The sequence below is a fragment of the Crocodylus siamensis genome, chromosome 6 (genome assembly GCF_052110815.1).
Source record: "Crocodylus siamensis isolate JL-2025a chromosome 6, ASM5211081v1, whole genome shotgun sequence".
NCBI lineage: Eukaryota > Metazoa > Chordata > Crocodylia > Crocodylidae > Crocodylus > Crocodylus siamensis.
In genome coordinates this window covers 9,769,490-9,786,347 of record NC_143400.1, presented here as the reverse complement: position 1 = coordinate 9,786,347, position 16,858 = coordinate 9,769,490, and the positions used below count along the sequence as shown (strand labels likewise).

At 50.8% G+C, this 16,858-nt stretch overlaps 1 protein-coding gene across 3 annotated transcripts in view; it reads right to left on the bottom strand.

The window, feature by feature from the left end:
* The window catches only part of LOC149860934 (hydroperoxide isomerase ALOXE3-like), a 60,755-nt gene that overhangs the window by 28,972 nt on the left and 14,925 nt on the right, over window positions 1-16,858 (bottom strand). The window contains exon 1 of one of the 3 annotated variants that reach the window (XM_090053639.1): window positions 10,085-10,199. The exons of the other annotated variants lie outside the window; for them this stretch is intronic. The gene's annotated coding sequence lies outside the window, so the exon portion shown is untranslated. Of the gene's footprint in view, window positions 1-10,084; window positions 10,200-16,858 lie in introns of those variants that run through there. 3 annotated transcript variants of the gene reach the window in all.

The following is a 16,858-nucleotide window of genomic DNA, read 5'->3' as shown; positions in this document are numbered from 1 at the left end:
CCACCTCTTGACTGGCTCTCTTCGTAGTTCAGACAGCATATCTACACTTTCTATACTTATATTTACTGCAACTTCGTTCCAGCCGGTCCCCTCTCTTATTCGTAAGAGGGTGAGGCCAGGTGAGTGAATAAAACAAATTTTTATTTTACCTTATATTTACTCCGTAATAACTTCTGCCACTAACACCCTATCTCAATGAGCTGTTGACCAGTTCTGGGACGTAAGGAGTTGGCAGCCACACCTAGCCCATTGGGTTAGAAAACAAGGGCTTACTCCGAAACCCCATGAACCCCGCCAACCAACAGACATCCTACAAACTTATTATAGAAAACTAACAACTTACTCTAACTCGTCTACTTGCGCCAAGTCGGCGAACCTCGAAGGCAGTCATAAAGCTACCTCCAATCCTGCCCCACAAGCTGCACGCTCGCCCACTCCGTAAAGCCCGTGGCTCCCCAAGCGGTGCCAGAATCGCAAGCCCGGCATTCCGCCACATGGCGTCACGAACAGGATCACAAGTAGACGACCAGGCCTTGCTAGTCTGCGTGTGTCCCTGGTGACTGGGACACCATTTGCCCCCACAGACGTCTGATGATCTATGGAATCATCTCACTTACCATGCGGCAGGCAATTGCAACCCCGAAACACACATCTCCGGTCACATTTGGGTGAACGGGCCAGAGAGTAAAATCTGGACATGCTCGCTAGCTGCTGCTGCCCTGGGGTGTGTAATGGCCGCCCCCAAAGTCTTGTTCTCCCCAGTAAATGCAGGGGGAAATGGAGCCCTTGCAGGCATTTTATAGATTTCATAGATTTCATAGACATTAGGGCTGGAAGGGACCTCGGGAGATCATCGAGTCCAGCCCCCTGCCCAAAGGGCAGGAAGTCAGCTGGGGTCATAGGATCCCAGCAAGATAAGCATCCAATTTACTCCTGAAGGTGTTCAATGTAGGTGCTTGAACCACCTCCGCTGGCAGACTGTTCCAGACCTTGGGGGCTCGGACTGTAAAGAAATTCTTCCTTATGTCCAGCCTGAAACGGTCTTGCAGGAGTTTGTGACCGTTCGACCTCGTCATCCCTTGGGGCGCTCTGGTGAACAGACGTTCCCCCAGATCCTGGTGGTCACCCCCGATAAACTTATAGGTGGCCACCAGATCACCCCTGAGCCTGTGCTTTTCCAGGCTAAAGAGCCCCATGTCTCTCAGCCTGTCATCGTAAGTTCTGTTTTCCTGACCTCTAATCATGCGCGTGGCTCTCCTCTGGACTCTCTCAAGCTTCTCCACATCCTTTTTGAATTGTGGAGCCCAAAACTGGACGCAGTACTCCAGCTGCGGCCTCACCAAGGCTGAGTACAAGGGAGAATGACGTCCCGGGATTTGCTCGAGAAGCATCTATGGATGCACGCCAGCGTTTTGGTCGCTTTACTAGCCGCAGCATCGCATTGCAGGCTCATGTTCATCTTGTGGTCAATGATGACCCCCAAGTCTCTTTCTTCTGTAGTGCTATCCAACGTAGCACTGCCGAGCCTATAAGGATGCTGCAGGTTTTTCCTCCCAAGGTGGAGAACCTTGCATTTTTCAGTGTTAAACACCATCAGGTTCTCGTCCGCCCATGTGCTGAGCTTGTCCAGGTCAGCCTGGATCACCCGCCTATCTTCTGGCGTGGATGCTTTGCCCCAAAGTTTGGTGTCATCGGCGAACTTGGCCAGTCCACTCCTGACTCCAATGTCCACATCATTAATGAAGATGTTGAACAGGATGGGTCCCAGGACAGAGCCTTGAGGGACCCCACTGGTCACAGGGCACCATGATGAGTGACTACCATCAATCACAACCCTCTGGGTCCAACCACGGAGCCAGTTTCCCAGCGAGCAGATCGTGGTGGAGCCAAGGCCACAACTGGGCAGTTTGGCCAAGAGGTGATCATGGGATACCAGATCAAAGGCTTTTTTGAAGTCAAGATATATGACATCAATCTCTTCTCCCTTGTCCAGGTGATAGGTCACCTGGTCATAGAAGGAAATGAGATTGGTCAAACAAGACCTACCCGCAACAAACCCGTGCTGGCTATCCCTTAGGATGTTAGCCTGGGCCAGTCCCTCAAGGATGGCCTCCTTAATAAACTTTTCTAAGATCTTCCCCAGGATAGAAGTCAGGCTAATGGGCCTGTAGTTAGCTGGATCCACTCTCCTCCCTTTCTTGAAGATCGGCACCACATTGGCCTTCTTCCAGTCTTCAGGCACTACACCAGAGCGCCAGGAGTTTTCAAAGATCCATGCCAGGGGCTGGGCTATGACGCTTGCCAGCTCCTTGAGTACCCTGGGGTGCAGTTTGTCAGGGCCAGCTGACTTGAAGGTATCCAGCTTCTCAAGGTGTTCCTTCACAAGGTCAGCATTTATGGAGGGTAGGGGATCCCTATCACCCAGATCTCCCTGTCCCATAGCAGGCATGGGCGTCCCATGGGACTGATGAAAGACTGATGCAAAGTACCTATTTAATAGGTTGGCTTTTTCCTGGGTGTCAGTTGTCAGTTACCCCATCTGGTTTAGCAGGGGTCCAATGTTGCCCTTGCTTTTCCTCCGGCTCCCCACATATCTGAAAAAGGACATTTTGTTGTCCTTGATGCTTGAAGCTAGTTGGAATTCAGTTGCAGCCTTGGCTTTCCTGGTTTGCTCCCTGCAGGACCGGACCAGTGCAGAATAATCCTCCTTGGAGGTGAATCCCGTCCTCCATCCTTTGTAGGCTTTCCTTTTTAGCCGCAGGAGGTCCGCTAGGTCCCTGGAGAGCCAGGGGGGCTGCTGTGCCTTCTTGCTGCCTTTCCTCCGTGTTGGGATAGATTTAGCTTGTGCATTGAGGATCGCTTCCTTGAGAAGCAACCACTCTTCTTGAACTCCCATCTCCCTGGGGTCACGGTCCCTGAGGGCCTGACCGACAAGCCTCTTGAGCTTGTCAAAGTCGGCTTTTCTGAAGTCAAGGACTTCTGTGTTGCTGACTGACTTGCCAGCTTTACGGTGGATGGTGAAGGTGATCAGCTCGTGGTCGCTGTCACCCAGATTCCCATCGATCACTAGGTCGCCAATTAGGTCGTCCCCCATAGCCAGTACCAGGTCGAGCAGCGCTTTGCCTCTCATTGGCCCATAGACTTCTTGAGTCAGGTAGCGGTCATCCACGCACGAGAGAAAGCTTTGCGACCGCTCGGATTTTGCTGAGTGATCTTCCCAGGAGATGTCTGGGTAATTGAAGTCACCCATGACAACCAAGGTCCTAGAGCAAGCAGCCTCAGTCAGTTCCCGGGCAAACTCCTGGTCAAGCTCAGGACTTTGAGTGGGAGGTCTGTAGTAGACTTCCACCGTTGTGTCCCCTGTGCTGTTTTTCCCTCGAATTTTTACCCAGAGGGTCTCTAGCTGTCCATGCCGGTCGCCAACATCAGCTTGCAGGGACATGTAGCTTTCCTTGACATAGAAAGCTACACCCCCGCTCCTTTTGTCAACACGATCCCTCCTGTACAGGGTATAGCCCTCTATACCCGTGGTCCAGTCATGGGTGGAGTCCCACCAGGTCTCCGTTATCCCAGTGACGTCATAATTCTTTGCACTGAGCAGGAGGACGAGCTCGTCCTGCTTGTTGCCCAGGTTCCTGGCATTAGTGTACAGGCAGGCAAGTGTGCCCTTAGGGGCTCTTGTCTTGCCCACAGATTGTGCCAGGGCTGGGGCAGGGGTGGGCTCCCTTAAGTGCCTTGGTCTGCTGGCTTTGCAAGGGTTGCTCAGCCGGCCAGCAGTGGCAGTCGTCCCCCCATCCCCCAGCGGTCTTAGTTTAAAGCCCGGTGGAACAGGTCAGCCAGCCTGGCTGAGAAGAGCCTCCTCCCCAGGGGGGAGAGGTGGAGGCCATCTCTTCCCAGCAGCTCTCTGCCTCTCTCTCCAAAGAGCGGGCTGTGGTCATGGAAGCCAAAGCCTTCCCGATGACACCAGCGCTGCAGTCTTTGGTTCACTGCATGGATCCTCGTCTCCCTCCTCAGCCCATAGCCCGAGACTGGGAGGATCGACGAAAACACCACCTGAGCTCCCAGACCCCTAAGCCCCGCTCCCAACTCCCTGTAGCGCCTCATGACCTGGCTGGGGGTGCTCTGAGCCATGTCATTGGTGCCCACGTGAATAAGGAGCATGGGGTAGTGGTCTGTGGGCCGGAGGAGCTGCGGGATCCTCTCTGCAATGTCTCGAATGCGGGCCACCTGGAAGCTGCAGACTTCCTGGGCTAAGGGGTCGGGGCAGCAGATTGCCCCCTCAGTGCCCCGCAGGATGGAGTCTCCCACAACAAACACCTTTCGCTTTGACTTGGGGAGAGCGGGGGCGGTAGCTGTGGTTGAGCCTGGGTTGCCTGCGGGAGCTGGCAACTGAGTAGGCTCTGCTGGGGCTGCAAGAGGTGTGAACCTGTTGCTAAGCTCCAGTGAGGGAGGGGCCTTGGTGCGGCGGGCCTTGGGGCCCTTGACCACCTTGGTCCATGCCCCTGACTGGGCAGAGCGGGAGGTCCCAGAGTCCTCCTTAGTCATGGAGGGAGACGGTGCTCTCCCCTGCGGCTCCCGGGGGAGAAGGGCCTGGCAGTATGAGTCTGTCTCCTGCTCGCAGTCCCTGATGGCACGCAGTTTCTGGACTGTGGCCTGGAGCTCCTCCAGCTGGCGCGCCAGAGACCCCAGTAGGGAGCAGACCCCACAAGGGGAGGTGGCCATGCTCCCGGGCCCCAGAGCCTGAAAAAGGGACAGGCAGCCCCCGCAGCCAAGAGCCAGGGGCTCCGTCTGCGTGGAGCCCGGAACCATGGGCTCCGTCTGGGGGGCCGTCTCTGAGGTGCCCAATGGCGGGGCCGCAGAGCCCAAGGGGACCCTTCTAAAGCATTCTTCCTTCTAAAGGAGACGTGTCGCCGGCCAGCGACAAACAGGCCTCCATCTTAGGGCTCCTTCATAATGCCATAGGAAAACACCCCTCCGGCCAAGTCAATCCCCAACAAATACCTGAAACCGGAAAAGCTTATGATAGTCTAGTCGGCTGCCACCGCGAACTAGAAGCCGAGAGGGGAACTAAGAAAAGACCCTTTAGTAAAGCTGAACTTACACCAGGTAAAGCAGTAGAAGTTTTGTTGCGGCATTTCATAAGTGCTGTAGGAGCTATAGGAAACTTAGAGTTGCAGCTCCAAACAACATGCCACAACGCCGCAGTCCTAACAGCAGCGAAGGCATCTGGCATACTAACCAACTCAGAAGAAAGCCCCGAATACTTAAAGGAGACGGAGCCACATTCATGCTGCCTCCCAACCTCTCCGGAATACACACCCACCGAGTGGAAAGAAAAAGAACCACCCCCTTATTCAGAACCCAACCCTCCAGCTATCGTCACCACCACGGAGCCCAACCCTCCAGCTGTCGTCACCACACCGCCGTCAGCAATCTATCCATCGTTGCCACCAGCAACTCCGCCGCCAAATGTTTTACCCATCACCACCCACAAAATCACTACAGAAGAGCAAGAGGGGGAAGGAGAAAATGACAAGAAAACAATTGAAAAATCTGAGAAAACTGTTGTCGTCTTCCAGACATGAAATTGCAGTGAGCTTAGAGAACTTTATGTTGACACTAGTATACGATCAGGTGAGACACCCATTACTTGGCTTGGCCATTTAGTCCTAGAGCATGGGGCAGAGACTCTTGATAAAGCGGAAGCGCACTACCTAATACGACAGTCAACATGGAGTGGGGGAACATGCGTCGACACAACTCTAATCGACGATCAAGATGAACTACCCCTGTTGTCCCCTGCCTCACTAGCTGCAGGAGGAATTTTACATTGCACTTATAGACCACATGAAGGAGATGCAAGCAACCTTAGAAGGCCATGAGCACTACAGCTCGTTTATGCAATGGTTGGGTGCTCATTCTTACAATGGAATCCAAAGAAGAATCCCATAGATGAAGTCAAACTCGAAAAAGAAGATGATAACTGGCCACATAAACATTTACTAGATCCCGGCAAAGTACCCATCACACTTAGGGGAATAGAAGAAGCATACCAAGTGTATGGAACAGTATTCGGACAAGCAGCACGCCTCGTCATGCTCGCCTCAGTAGGAAAACCATGTAGTACCGTGTTAAGCCTACAACAGCAATTTGGATCCCCATCGGATCGGGAGTCCAATCGTCAAATGTTCCCGGTTGAAGTTCCTCCCACAAATGCAAACTCTCAAGTCCCTATAACCCAAAAACAATGGACACCGCCTGATGCACAACAGCCACTACAGGCCCAAGAGCCACCCACCCAAACGCTTCTACAGCGAGCAAGATTTGGATTTTTATTAGGATGATCTGGACTCGACAAGGCCACCCTACGGAAACTCTCGGAAGAGGAACAGTTAACCCTTGCCGTCAAGCTTGGATGGGACCCTAACTGCCAACCGAAGCCAAAAAACGAGTAGCAGCCACCGAGGCTGTAAACTTCGGTGGCAACCTTCAACAACTTCAGGATCCACGTCCCTATATCACCTTACCTATTAGAGACCTGTCTTCACCCACTAAAGCTAAAGACATCAAATTTTTATTGGACACGGGTGCACAAATTTCTATCATCCAACCATCAACACCCCATATCTTACTTGATGGCAGAATACACGCACAAGGCCTAAATTCCACCGCCAACGTCTCCACAGCCCGTTGTATACATCATACAACAGGAAAGCCATTCACTGCCGCAATAGGAAATGTCAATTTACTCGGCATTCCTGAAATTCTCAAGTTCCAACTCAAGACGGCACTCCTATAAGCATTCCCAATGATCTCTTACAAGGCACCAAGCATTATGCCACATACGCCAAAAATCACCAACCATCTGTCGTGGCATTATACGCCAATCCCTACAAAAGCACATCTCCAAAAGCTTCTTAGTGAATTGCAATCAGCAGGCCGCATTTCTAAAATTTCACATGCTAAGTTTTTGTCGCCCGCGTGGGGTATTGCGAAACCTGGAGACCCTAATCAAGCCCGACTCGTAGTCGACTACCGCCACGCCAACAAGCAAGTAGAACCTCTATGACAGCCTAGCCCCAAGACACTACCACAGACTCTAAGTGAGATGATAGCCTATCAGGCGACTCCCTGGTTTGGAAGTACCCTAGATCTCAAAAACATGTTCTTCTCCATCCCCATCATTGATGATGTCGGAATACTCAACATGTGTGTAAATGGACAAATGTTCAAATGGAACGTCTGCTCCCAAGGATACTGCAATTCACCAGCGGTAGCCACAGCAGCCATCAACAGCACCCTTGAGGCCTTCACTACACCTGGTGACCTCCAAATCTGGAGTTTTGTAGATGACACCGCCATCATGGGCAGGACTCCAGAAGCAGTAACCCAAACTACAGAAAAACTAATACATCACTTGCAAGCCCACGGATGGACTGTAAACATGCAAAAATCTCAACTCACATCAAAGCCACACATTTCCTTCCTTGGTGAAGTATTCGATCATGAAACTCACAAAGCAACAACGCACACAACTCCAACCATCCCCTGGGTCAAAGGTATTACCCCAACGAGAAAAGAAATTCAACAACTTCTGGGCCAACTAAACTGGCATAAAGCTCATGTTCCAACAAGTTGTCTAGAAGTCATTGCATGCCTACATCAGCAACTACGCACTAAAGCTAACACCCGAAGTATATGGGACCCCATCCACGATTATGATAAGTTACAAGAACTCTTAAAGGCCACCTCAACTACAGTCCTCCACAGTATTAGCCCCAATGAATCCATAACTGTTACCCTTGGACATACAAGTCAAATACTCTGGGCAACTGGCACTACCAGCATCAACAAACTAGTATTCTCGACCTACAAGGCTCTGCAACCATCTCAATATTGATATGGAGTCACAGGAACCCTTCTACTAGCATCCCAGCTCGCCACAACCACCTATCCCAACATTTCTACAACTACTGGAACTCTCATCGGATCAGGCGCCACACTACTTCCACTTCTCACTCCCGACTGACCAGACCCAACTTTCATGGCCTATGTACCACCTGGCAAGAATTAGTACAAGTCTTTCATTTTCACTTCCACCATTGGAAGACGAAAGAGGCGCCAGCAAGTTCAACACCTTCCCTTCATCATCAAAACCCTTCACTAATGTACGGCACTATTCTACCCACCTGGATAGCATCAGACGGAAGTACAGCCCATGGCGGAGCACATGGATTCTTCTGTAACCCGTGTCAATACATTGAAGTAGAGCCTGCAGCCCCACCTCCAAATGCACAACTCGAAGAACTCCTTGCATTCAAAGGAGCCCTCCAACACTGCTTAGACGCCCATAATGTCCGTGAACCTGTCCCTGTAATAGCTATTGACTCTCAATACATCTACAAAATATTAACCAGACAGGCACAAGCCACAGAAAACCAACCCCTTTGGAATACAATCTTCGCTATATTGCCTCACTTTAAAACCATACCTCTACTGCAACACACCCGCTCTCACCGACCAGATACCGACCCAGTCCACGCCCACATTGATGCAGTGCTACAAGACCCAGAGAAGCGTGCAGAAGCCATCAAGAAAACAGCAAATCAACCACAACAATTTGCAGCAGCCATTCTCGCTAAAACAAATGTCAATAACCAACACTTAATACAATGGCTACATGAGTTCTGGAGCCACCCCAGCCCCAAAAAGGCCCATCTCAAATGGAAGTGAATAACCGCCGAGACACCACCGTTCATCACACTTCAAGATTGGAAAACACGGAGTCAGACCTGTTACATATGTAACAAAGTCAAGGCCACGCCAACCGCATCAGCTAAACAAGCATTTGACCCAAAGTACTTTCCCCCAGGAAAGACGTGGCAAGTTGACCTCATGGGACCACTCCCTGGAGTCAAACGTCAGGCCAAGGCATTAGTCCTAGTCAATCTAGGCACCAGACAACTACAATGCATTCCTCTTACAAAGACTACCGCCAAAACAGTCTGCTTTGCACTACTCCAGGCCATGAGCCTCGGGCAAGTACCAAATAAAATCCAATCCGACGGAGGACCACCCTTCACGTCGAAAGCCCTAGCAACCTTTTGCAGTACCTACAATATCGTCTGGCACACCCACATCCCATATCACCCACAGTCAAATGGCTCCATAGGAATCCTCAAAGAAAAGCTCCGTCTAACAGGAAACGGCACATATTTAAGTTGGACAAGCCGTCTACCACAAATTCTAATCCAACTAAATGAAGACAAGTCATTATGGACTGACAGAAAGCAAGAAATACCAGAACCATGGAAGCCCCGATTCCAGCCGGGAGAACTCGTCTGGGTAGCCATACCAGGACCTATTGAAAAGAAACAGCTACTATACCAAGGAATAATACAACCTGCAGGAACATATCCGAACACCTACCAAGTTAAAACCGACATACCCAACAAGACATTACTAGCCCATCACAATTGGCTGAGTCATCGCTCTGAGACAAAAGACTAGTCATTCTACTGTATATAGCCTTTATATTTTCTAACTATCTCATTTCCTCTTGTGGTGGGCCAGTAGGGGGCGCTCCTGCGTTGAGCCGCCCACCTCCCTGCGCCCGCCCACCTTCCAGACTCTGAATGCCTCCCTAGGGGTGCCTTATGCTTGGCCGACCTCTCTCCTGAAGCACACTCGCTAGTCTGGGGGTAACATCGCCGCCACCACCCCGAGAAGGGACTGTCTCGGCCCTGTGTCCTCGGGGAAACACAGGCCTAATAGTCCGACGGGTACTTGACCCGGTACAGGCACTTGGGGCACTTCCCCAAGTCAAGGGGGCAAAAAGTAAAGTCTCCCCTAGTCCACAGACCTAAGGGGTCTCTTAGGCATAATTTAGACCCACGCCTCAATAAGTCTCTCACACCAGTCACAAAGGAGAACTTTATTGATTACAGGGGGTAGGGCAAACTAGGGTACAGGATTGAGCAATATCTTAGAAATCCTAAAGAGCAAACAGTGTGGCTGAGGTAGCCTTTTGATCACGCATCTGTGTTACTGCCAGCTAAATATCTAATCCGATTGAGTAGCTTACCCACAAGCATCTTCCAGAGTTCTCCAGTTTCCCCTCTGGAGTCTTGGGGTGAGAGAGAGCTAGGTCCAGATGATAAGGCTTCTCTGTGTCCCCTACTTTGCTGCTGCTTCACCTCATGGCCGAAGAGAGAAGAGAGAGCGCCTCCTCCCCCTCCCAACCTATATAGCCCCTGTGACCTCATTCACCTGGTCCAGTGGAGGTCAGCCCCAGTTGGCTGTCAGCCAACCAATTTGAAATGCATCACCTGTTACCAGGCAGATTCCAGCTCCCCAGGTAGAAACCCCCCACCCAGGTAATTGATGCAAGTCAGGTAGGCAGAGGGAGCAGGTTTCCCCCCTCCCTCAGGAATGCAGCCAGTTCAAGTTACCTAAAGAGACTGGCCAGGGTGTGGTCCCCTCCGTGCTGACCCACCCTAATCAAATGGTTGCTGCTCAGAGATTTTAGTCACAGTGTCACAGGGCAGGGATTTTGGGGAGAAACAAGGTGGCTTTCTGCCACACCTCTCCCCTTACCACCCCTACAGGTGTTATATGAGACAGCCGTTCGGGAAAAGCACATCGCCCACCTTGTATACACGCCTCGAATCCACAAGGTCAACCTGTCCGAAAAAGTAGCTGTATTTTCTGGCAACGCAATACATCAGCGAGCCTGTTCATCGTTCTACCACCACTGTCCCCACATGTAACCATCACAACATAAATGTTCTACTGCCCCACGGCATGAGGGCATGTAAATGTCTTATTTTATTTCTGTATAACTGCCGCGCAGCACTCTCACATTTATGTAACCTTGTAGTTTTGGCTTCTAAACAAAATGAAAGCTTTATATTTTCCCACGCTTGTATTAAGCTACACATGCGTATTTTGCAAGTTTCATTTCTTATCTATAAGTGTCATTCCTGCAGAAATGAAACTTATGTAAAAAATCTACCTAGTAACTATTATGTAAAAGAAAACTCTCCTATCCCTGTATGCTTAGCTTATATCATAGTTAGTGTCACAGAGCCAGTCCAACCAACATCTATAAAGAGGCACAAAGGCAAGACGTAGCAGAGATGACGACTGAATGACCCTTCAGGATTGATCACCCTGTAGACAGTCCTCAGCCTCCCCGCCTGGGCGTATCCCAGAGAAAACCAAGGCCTCGAAAATCCGACAATCGACAGCGATTCATCGCATTACAGTTTTGTTATCTATCATCCTGTTCATGAGCTGTTGACCAGCCCTAGGACTAACTACTGAGTAGCTGCACCTATCCCGCAAGGGGTGGAAAGCAAGGGCTCGCTAGTAAACCCTGTGGGCCAACAGACCCCCTTTGTATCCGACATACTGTAACTGAAGAAACATCGGAGACTCCACCTCTTGACTGGCTCTCTTCGTAGTTTAGACAACATATCTACACTTTCTATACTTATATTTACTGCAACTTCGTTCCAGCCGGTCCCCCCTCTTATTCGTAAGAGGGTGAGGCCAGGTGAGTGAATAAAACAAATTTGTACTTTACCTTATATTTACTCCATAATAACTTTACCACTAACACCCTATCTCAATGAGCTGTTGACCAGTTCTGGGACTTAAGGAGTTGGCAGCCGCACCTAGCCCATCAGGTTAGAATGCAAGGGCTTACTCCGAAACCCCATGAACCAACAGACATCCTACAAACTTATTATAGAAAACTAACAACTTACTCTAACTCGTCTACTTGTGTCAACTCGGCAAACCTCGAAGGCAGTCATAAAGCTACCTCCAATACCGCCCCACAAGCTGCATGCTCGCCCACTCCGTAAAGCCCGCGGCTCCCCAAGCGGTGCCGGAATCACAAGCCCGGCATTCCGCCACATGGGGGAGGCCTGGATTGAGGGACAGCAAGTGATCACGTTGGTTGATACCAGGTCTGGCCAGACAATAATGAAGTAGGAACTAGTGCGGAATATAACATCACACGTTGTGGACCGCTCCAAGCTCCTATGCCTGCACGGGAAACCACAAGTGTTTGAACAGGCCTGGGTCCAGCTTATCACTGGAGGCCACCTACACCAGGTGCTGGCACGCCTGGCTACACGTCTGTCTTACCCATTGTTTATCGGACAGGACTAGCCCTGGATCTGGGAGCTGCTAGGCACGCTAGCTGAAGGGACCAAGCCTACTTTCAAACCCAAGAAGGAAGGGCCCCGGGGGGCATCCCTCTCTAAAAAAGCCCAGGGTAGAGAAGGGTATCTTAGAATGGAGGAAGATGGCATCGGCCCAGGTCACCGTTGAGCAGACTCATGAGGATGGGTTCCACCACGTGCATGATGGAGGCCTGGCCAAGATTGAGGATGAGGTCGTGCAACCCAACCTAGCTCACGTGGCACCTCACTTTGAGGTAAGGAAGGATGGCAGATACAACAAAGCTCCACCCACAGTCCTACGGCCCATGTCTTGCAGATGAGGGAGAGACTGAAGGTGGCCTGGTCTATGGCCAAGGAAAACCTACAAGGGGCCCAGGAACAACATGTAGCCAGGTATAACTTTAGGGCACATGAAAGGCAGTTTGAGGAGGGCGACAGTGTGTTAGTCTTATTGCCAGATGAGACATCTAAATTCCTGGCCCGGTGGCAAGGGCCATATGAAATAATCCACAGACTCAGTCCAATAGTTTATGAGGCATGGCAGGTGAGAAACCCGGCCAATTTATCATATAAATTTGCTTCAAAAATGGGTCATTAGGGAAGTGCTCCTTATTGGCAAGGGCCCAGAGCAGACGTGGCTGACAGGCGGGCCAGAGGCCATACGTCTGGGTAAGCGGTTAAGTGCACTCCAGCAGTGACAGTTCATGTAGGTAGTGCAGTCCTTCTCACACTTATTCACCACTTGCCTTAATTGAGCACCAGTTACAAATATCACCAGGGCAGGTGGTCCAAGATGGCTGGAGAAGGATCCCATAAAAATTACAAGAAGCAGTTCAAGTAGTGGTGCAGCAGATACTGGCCTATGAAGTCATTAGGGAATTGCGGCGTGAATGGTGCAATCTTACCATCGTGGTCCCCAAAAGGGATCAGACCATGCACCTCTGCATTGATTTCCAGAAGGTTAATCACATGGCCTACTTTGATGTGTACCCTATGTCCCGTGTGGAAGATCTAGAGAAAATAAGGGGGGCATGCTTCATATCCACCCTTGGTCTTTCAAAAGGGTACTGGCAAATACCAATGGAAGAGCACTCCCACGAGAAAGCTGCATTTGCCACCCCTTGGGGATTATACAAGTTCATGCATGTGCCCTTTGGGCTGCATGGGACCATTGCAACATTTCAAAGACTGATGGATAAGGTGTTAGCCCCATATCAGGACTATGAAGCAGCCTACATTGATGACATGGTGGTTTAATACTTCTCTATCCTGCACCCTTCCCCAAGCCTTCCCTCTGTAACCAATAAAATTCTTCACTGTACCAGGCGTGGTGGACTTGTTGGGAGAGGCGTGCCTTTGTGCTCCCTTGGTCCAGCTGACTAAGGGAGGCTACATTTTGTGCTTCAAGGTAGAGGAAGCACCCCAAGTATTCACAGTGGGTTAAACACCCTCAAGGTCTACAAGGCCTGTGTATCCCAGAGGGCACAGGGCTGAAGACAGACCAGATCCCCTTGGTGGTGGCACCGATACCCCAGGCATGCCGGTGTGCTCCAGGAAGGGGGGTCAGCGAGATGTGAGACACCCCCAGGGAGGCACTCTGAGCCCAGTAGGTGGTAGAGCAGTGAGGTGGGTGGCTCAGAACAGGAATGCCCCCTACTGGCCCACCACAGTCAGAACTAACTAAGGATGAAGCCCCAAGAAGGATCACCTGAACGCCTGAGGTAGAGCAGTATTTCTAAGAGTTAAAAAAGCTCTATGCACCTAGCCAGTGGTGTACATGCCAGACTTCACCAAACCATGTATATTATATATAGATGCCTCTAATATGGCATTGGGTGCAGTGTTGTTCCAGCCAGAGGTGGTGGGGAAACATCCAGAGGCCAACCTGAGTCGAAAACACACAGCTGCAATTGAGAAAGAATTCCTAGCAATGACGTGGGCAATAGCAAGTTTCCATTACTATCTGGCAGGCCATAAATTTACAGTGGCGATGGATTGTGCACCACTGAACAGTTAAAGAAAGTTGGAAAGCCATCTTTTTCCATTTCTGCCCCCACAGTCCAGGTGTTATGTTAACACTTGGAGTGCGCAGTTATATTTCAAGATTTACACTGGGGGGTGGCACTTTAGGTTGTTTAAAATTTTCAGCTGCTATTTCTAACTTGTTGTTCACTGCTGGTAGCTTATGTGCTTGCACAGCTCCCTGCACTGCCAGCAGGGCTTGAGATTTCCACTGCCTGTATTATTTCTTTGGACTCCTTTTTCCTCTCTCCTGCTCTACTAACTTTGCAGAATGGTGCTTCAACCATCGGAGAGCAATCCCCGTTCCCTGCAGTGTCCTACATTTCTTACTTTTACTATTTCTCAAACCTGCTGCTTGTCATAACTTCCTGTCCCAAGTTTCCCCATTCTCTTTTTCAAGCTCATCTGAACCGTCTTTCTCCTTTACCCAGCGTGTCCACAATTCATCAGACTCTGGGGGAATAATAAGAAGGGGAGAAGGGGATCCCCTAGCTCCTAACTCTCTGCCATCACAGGCTGTGACTCTACAAGAGGGCGGGTTGCCACTTACCAAATCAGCGGCCGGGGTCACCGGTGTAGTCTGGGTTATCACTGTTGTCCTTAGTTGTCCTCATCGGGTGTTACTGGTGTGTTGTCAGTGTTGAAGTCTCAGGAACTGCAGTGCCAAAATATGAGAGCCAAAGGATCCCAACACTCATCGTGTCTTAAAGAATGACTGCGGGCTTGGTTCGGTGGTGAAGACTCGCTGGATTTATTGTCTACAAGCGCGGCCCTAACACCTTTTGGCCTAACGAGTGCATCAGACCAAGAGCTAAGACAGCTGTACATTTCCCGGCTTTCCAATTTTCTTATTATGCACTGATGAAAACAAATGACGTGTTGGGTGCCCTCTGTATCTACAGCGTCTCGAGCCGTCCTGTGCCATGGGCTTGTTTTCACCGTCTGATCTGGGTGTTCCCGCTCCAGCCTTATTACCCCGGTACTGGATAATCCTACCTTGTACCATCATCTTCCCCTCCCATGTCTCGGCATTGAGCCTGCCAAGTGTTGTTTAAGTGAGGTGTTCGTGCATCGGTCAGGTTTGCCGGTGAGACCTGCTCGGGCCAAGACTTTGGCAAAGCCTTTTCATAGATTCATAGATGCTAGGGTCGGAAGGGACCTCAATAGATCATCGAGTCCGACCCCCTGCATAAGCAGGAAAGAGTGCTGGGCCTACATTACCCCAGCTAGATACACATCTAGCCTTCGCTTGAAGACCCCCAGGGTAGGGGAGAGCACCACCTCCCTTGGGAGCCCGTTCCAGACCTTGGCCACTCGAACTGTGAAGAAGTTCCTCCTAATATCCAATCTAAATCTGCTCTCTTCTAGCTTGTGGACATTATTTCTTGTAACCCCCGGGGGGGACCTTGGTGAATAAATACTCACCAATTCCCTTCTGCGCCCCCCTGATGAACTTATAGGCAGCCACCAGGTCGCCTCTCAACCTTCTCTTGCGGAGGCTGAAAAGGTCCAGTTTCTCTAATCTCTCCTCGTAGGGCTTGGCCTGCAGGCCCTTAACCATACGAGTGGCCCTTCTCTGGACCCTCTCCAGGTTATCCGCATCCTTCTTGAAGTGCGGCGCCCAGAATTGCACGCAGTACTCCAGCTGCGGTCTGACCAGCGCCCGATAGAGGGGAAGTATCACCTCCTTGGACCTATTTGTTATGCATCTGCTGATGCACGATAAAGTGCCATTGGCTTTTCTGATGGTTTCGTCACACTGCCGACTCATGTTCATCTTGGAGTCCACTAGGACTCCAAGATCGCTTTCCACTTCCGTGCCACCCAGCAGGTCATTTCCTAGGCTGTAGGTGTGCTGGACATTTTTCCTCCCTAGATGCAGCACTTTGCATTTCTCCTTGTTGAACTGCATTCTGTTGTTTTCTGCCCACTTGTCTAACTTGTCCAGGTCTGCTTGCAGCTGCTCCCTGCCCTCCGGCGTGTCCACTTCGCCCCATAGCTTAGTGTCATCTGCAAACTTGGACAGAGTACATTTCACTCCCTCATCCAAGTCGCTGATGAAGACATTAAACAGTATCGGTCCAAGGACCGAGCCCTGCGGGACCCCACTGCCCACACCCCTCCAGGTCGAAACCGACCCATCTACCACGACTCTCTGGGTGCGACCCTCCAGCCAATTCTCCACCCACCGGACTGTGCAGTCATCCAAGTCACAGCCCCTTAACTTGTTCACCAGTATGGGGTGGGATACCGTATCAAAGGCCTTCCTGAAGTCCAAGTATACGACATCCACCCCTCCTCCTGCGTCGAGGCGTTTTGTAACCTGGTCATAAAAAGAGACTAGATTGGTCAGGCACGATCTGCCTGCCACGAACCCGTGCTGGTTTCCCCTCAGCATAACTTGCCCTGCCAGGCTCTCACAAATGTGAGCCTTGATAATTTTTTCAAAGACTTTGCCAAGGATGGAGGTGAGACTAACTGGCCTATAGTTGCCCAGGTCCTCCTTCCTCCCCTTCTTGAAAATGGGAACCACATTGGCCCTTTTCCAGTCCTCCGGGACTTGACCCGTGCGCCACGAGCGTTCAAATATTCCCGCCAGTGGCTCTGCAATGATGTCGGCCAGTGCCTTCAGTACCCTCGGA